The sequence below is a fragment of the Peromyscus leucopus genome, chromosome 4 (genome assembly GCF_004664715.2).
Source record: "Peromyscus leucopus breed LL Stock chromosome 4, UCI_PerLeu_2.1, whole genome shotgun sequence".
Classification (NCBI taxonomy): domain Eukaryota; kingdom Metazoa; phylum Chordata; class Mammalia; order Rodentia; family Cricetidae; genus Peromyscus; species Peromyscus leucopus.
In genome coordinates, this window is record NC_051066.1 from 65,783,346 (window position 1) to 65,789,045 (window position 5,700).

Below are 5,700 nucleotides of genomic sequence, written 5' to 3' on the forward strand. Positions count from 1 at the left end.
CATAAAAGAAATTGCCACAGAGAACCAGGGATAAAATCTGGAATGCAGTGTGCTCAATGAGCTGTAAGTTATATGGTTCTTTGAAACCTGGAAAGAAGATACTCCCTCCATAGCCACATCTCTATCTCTAGGAGCAGGTGCAATAATCTTATGAAATGCTCTTCTAGGAAAAAACAAGAATTGTAGATTAGATGTGAGAGCTTTAAGTTCAGCAACACTTGTCTTTGTAATGTGTAATGTAATGTATTGTTGTTCATTAAATACTGCACTTTTTACAAAAATAACTAATAACTATGTAAATAGACAAAACTTCAGTATAATTGAAATAGATGCTATCTGCCCTCAAAAAAATGAAATAAGCTATTACAGGGACTGGTTAGAAAAAAATGGGGGCTGGAGAGATGGCTCAGCTGTTAAAGGCTAGGCTCACAACAAAAAATATAAGAAAAAAATTGGAAGTCACCCTTTTCATCTAAATAATGATAGGTTTATTGTAGCATTCATCAGGTCCTGTCATATTCTAAGAAAATTCACTAGGAATAATACAACCTAATTCTGTTCTTTATACCTGCATGGGATGTAATATTATCTGCAGAGATGAGCAGAAATGCAACTACATCGGCCTCAAGGACCAGAAGAAATGAGATGATGTAGTATTTCACTGTTTCATTTTAAGTATCATCACTGGGACAACCTATGGTTTCTTTTCAGATGACCATATGCTCACAGCCTGAACTAAACTGACAGAAAGGATGAGCAATGTCACAGAATTCATCCTCCTGGGCTTGACTCAAGACCCAGATCTGCAGAAACTCTTATTTATTGTGTGCTCAATAATCTATTTGCTCACACTGGCAGGTAACATGATCATCTCATTCACCATCTTTATCAGCCCAGCCCTGGCCATGCCCATGTACTTTTTTTCTGTCCTACTTGTCCATCATAGATGGTTTCTACTCTTCTTCCATAGCACCCAAAATGATCTATGACTTGATCTCTGAGAAGAGCAGCATATCCTTCAATGGCTGCATGATTCAGCTTTTTGCTGAGCATTTTTTCGCTGGAGCTGAAATCATCTTGCTCATTTCCATGGCCTATGATCGTTATATAGCAATCTGCAAGCCTTTGCATTACATGACCATCATGAGAAGATCTGTGTGTGTTTCCTTGGTGGTAGCAGCTGGAATTGTGGGATTTGTTCATGGAATGATACAGACTACATTTATATCCCAGTTGCCTTTCTGTGGCCCCAATACCATTAATCACTTTATGTGTGATTTAATACCACTTCTAGAGTTGGTCTGCACTGACACTCACACTCTGGGGCCACTGATTGCTATGAACAGTGGGTCACTGTGTTTACTCAGTTTTCTGTATGCTGATTGCTTCCTATGTGGTCATCCTTCACTCCCTGAGGAAACACAGTTCAGAAGGGCGTCGAAAAGCCCTGTCTACCTGTGCATCTCATGTCTCTGTTGTTGTCTTATTCTTTGTACCTTGCTCATTCTTGTATGTAAGACCAATGACTTCCTTCCCCATTGACAAAATTGTGAGTGTGTTTTACACCCTGGTGACTCCTCTGTTGAACCCTTTAATCTACACCTTCAGAAATGAGGAGGTCAAGAAGGTTCTTAAGAAACTCTTGGGTCAAGTAAGGTCAAACAAAAATTAAAGAAGTCCAGTGATTTTCTATATTTAGATAGTAATATCTAGTGATACTCCATATGGATTTCTTTTCCCTAAATGATTTAAATTGATAATGTCTATTATACTGTGCATCAAAATTAACACATGGATGACTTTCGTACTAATGTAATAGAAACAATATAATAACACATGTAGAAAATGTGTATGAACATATCAGAATGATAAGAATTTCTGTGACACTAAAAAATTATCATTTCTTTGTTCCAATTTTACATAGTATCTAAAATAAATTATTAGGAACTATTGTCACCCTAGTCTGCTTAGAATGTATTTCTATGTTGGAATTTGTTACCCCAGCTCAAAATCTTCCTCCTCTTTTTCACACTTTCTAGCTTGTAGTGACATTTACCCTATTCTCAATTTCAATGAGGTCAAAAAATGACAACAAATGCTGAGGAGGAAGCAGGAAAAGGGGAACCCTTATTCACCATGGTGGAAGGGTAAACTAATACAGCCACTGTAAAAAACAGGGTTTTTCAAAACAACTAAAAATAGAACAATGTCCCTGCTGTAACACTCCTAGGCATTTCCTCAGAGGACTCCAACCTGAAACAGAGATATCTGTACATTTGTGTTAGTTGATGCTCTATTTACACTAGCTAAGACATAGGATTAACCAAGATGCAAATCACTTGTGAATGGATGATGAAAAATATGACAATATACATAATGGATTTTTATTCCACACTAAAAAAAGGAAGATAAATAATCTTTATATAAATAATTGATTCTAAAAAATAATATATGGAATGACATAACCTAGATCCATAGTGACAAATATGGTATGTTCTCTTTCACATGTGGATCCTTGATGTTTATATTTCTGTATTTAAAGTTAAAGTCCCTATAGATAGATCCTGAAAGCAAGAAAAGAAATTAAGAAGTTATGAAAAGGGAAGGGATTTGCAGAGGAGGAATAATAGAAACACACATGATGTGAAAGTAGATGTGTAAATACTAGAGACTGAAATGTTTAAATGGTGCGGGGATGGGGGAAAGTGAGAGTGATGGGGAGGGATAAACAGAAACTAAGAATATACGATATACGAAAAACCCTGTGGAAACCTGTGACTTTATAAACTAACGAAAGAGTACCGTAGCCTAACCTGAGTCAAAGTCACTATTGGTTGATTTTTACTGCTTAATTTTATTTATATTTTTTGTTTGTTTTTAATTACTTATTTTATTTTTGAGATTATAATACAATTACATCATTGCTCCCTCCCTTTTCTCCCTCCAAACCCTCTTGTATAACCCTGTTTGATTTCTTTTAAATTCCTGATGTTTTTGTTAATAATTACTGTTACATACATTATGTATATACATATGTATATTCCTAAATACATAAATACAAATTGTTTCAGTCTATATAATGAACAATTGACAGAAAGATTGTAAGAGCCAAAGTATCAGGGAGTTTGCTCTGAGATTGTGTCTCCTAGTAATGTTCAAAGCTACACCCATGAAGTCTCACGGACATGATTGCCTCAACATAAGCTGAACAAGGACAGCAGCAACAGACATGGTAGTGTGGACAAGGGAAAGGCCCAGAGAACTCAAACCTAACACAAATACAACAGGCAATGAAAGAATGCTAAAAGCAGGAGAAATGGTCTTATCCAGGAAGAAAGGAGCACATCAGTTGATTATCCAATACCAAATGGTCAGTGCTGGAAACATACATACAAGTAACATAATTTTTAAAAGAGTTTAACAAGTAGATATGTATGGTGCTCTCAGAAGCCATAGTTTACCAAACAAAAAAATCCCAGCATGCCCATCAGCCTAGGGGAAATCAAATACTATTGTTCTGCTAAAGGAATATAGCAATAAAATGACTCCCAATGACATTCTGCTATACCCATAGACCTGTGCCTCACTCACACATCATAAGAGAAGCTTTCTCCTGCAATAGGTGGGAACTAACACAGAGGCCCACAACTGGACAGTGTACAGAGAATGAGAGACCTTGGAACACCCAGTCCTAAATGTAATGTCTTCATCAGACTTCACCCTTCAGGATTCAGTGATCTATGTGAAGGAGGAGAGAGAAAGATTGTAAGAGCCAGATGGCATGGATGACTCCAAGGAAACAGTGTCTTCCGACACCACAAGACTGGTGCATATATGAACTCATAGAGATTGTGGCAGCACATAGAGGCATTACACAGGTTCAAGCCAGACAGGGTCACAGGCTGAGAATGGGGAGTACACATGAACTTCCAACCCTATCTAAGAAGCTATCTCCAACTGACATCAGCTTGCAAAGGAAAAATTAGTTCTCTCCAAAGAAGTCTCACTGGGTATATTAACCACACATCAGGTTAGGGCCTATGCCCAACAGTGTATGGCAAACACAAAATGAACTCCCTAGTATTTTTATAGACTTTATGCCTCATCTTTCCTTATTTGGGATTTTTTTTTCTGTCATACTAGAGTTGCTTTCCAAATTGGTTTCCAATTTTGGCTTTTTTAATGAATTTTGTTTTGTGGTGTGTGTGTGTGTGTGTGTGTGTGTGTGTGTGTGTGTATTGTCCATATATGCAAGTGTGTTTCATGTTTTTCATTTGCTCTGGTGTGTGTATGTGTATATAGTGTCCATGTGTGTAAGTGTGTTTTTATGTTTTTCATTTGCTGTGTGTGTGTGTGTGTGTGTGTGTATAGTATCCATGTATATAAGTGTGTTTCATGCTTTTTATTTGCTCTGTTTTTTTTTATTCTGGTTTGTTTGGTGGTTGTTAGTTTGCCTGTTGGGTTTATAAAGAGAGAAAGAAGTGTATGGAGTTTGGGGAGAAGGTTCTGGGATGACCAAGGAGAGGGGAAACTGTGATCAGAATACATTGTTTTAAAATTTTATTTTCAAAATCAATTCCAGTAATATCCAGGATGTTTGAGCTGTTGTTGAGAGACCTTTGTAGCCACCTGAACAAAACAAATTACTGACACCACTTTTAGTGGCCAAACAGAACTAATTGCAAGAACTTTTTTGCTGAATTTAAAAGCTTGCAAGAAAAAAAAAAACATATGATCATCTCACTAGATGCTGAAAAGGACTTTGACAAAATACAACACCCCTCTTGGAGAGATCAGGAATACAGGGGAACATACCTAAACATAATAAAGGCAATTTACAGCAAGCCAACAGACAACATCAAAGTAAATGGAAAGAAAGCTGAAGCAATTCTAAAATCAGGAACAAGACAAGGCTGTCCTCTCTCCCATATTTATTCAATATAGTACTTGAAGTTCAGCCAGAGCAATAAGACAACATAAGGAGATCAAGGGGATACAAATTGGAAAGGAAGCTTTCACTATTTGCAGATGATATGATAGTAAACATAAGTGATCCCAAAAATTCAACCAAGGAACGCATACAGCTTATAAACACCTTCAGCAATGTAGCAGGATACAAGATTAACTCAAAAAAAAGAAGTAGCCTCCTATATACAAATGACAAACAGACTGAGAAAGAAATCAGAGATACATTACCCTTTCAATAGCCACAAATGATATAAAACACCTTTGTGTAAATTTAACTAAATAAGCAAAGACCTGTATGATAAGAATTTTAAGTCACTAAAGAAAGAAACCGATGAAGATATCAGGAATTGGAAAGATCTCCCATGCTCATGGAGAGGTAAGTTTAACATAGTAAAAATGGCAATCTTACCAAAAGCAATCTACAGATTCAATGCAATCCCCATCAAAATCCAACACAATTCTTCACAGACCTGGAAAGAACAATACTCAACTTCATATGGATAAACAAAAGACTCAGGATAGCTAAAAGAATCCTGTACAATAAAACAACCTCTGGAAGCATCATGATCCCTGATTCTAGCTCTACTATAGAGCTACAGCAATAAAAACAGCTTGGTACTGGCATAAAAACTGACATGTGGACCAATGGAATCAAATTGAAGACCCTGACATTAATCTGCACACCTATGAACATATATTTTTGACAAAGAAGCCAAAACTGTACAATGGAAA

General features: G+C 36.6%; 1 pseudogene; it reads left to right on the forward strand.

Moving 5' to 3' along the window:
- Nucleotides 1-752: 752 nt before the first annotated feature.
- LOC114685901 lies at nt 753-1,672 on the forward strand (annotated as a pseudogene).
- The last annotated feature ends 4,028 nt before the right edge of the window (nt 1,673-5,700 follow it).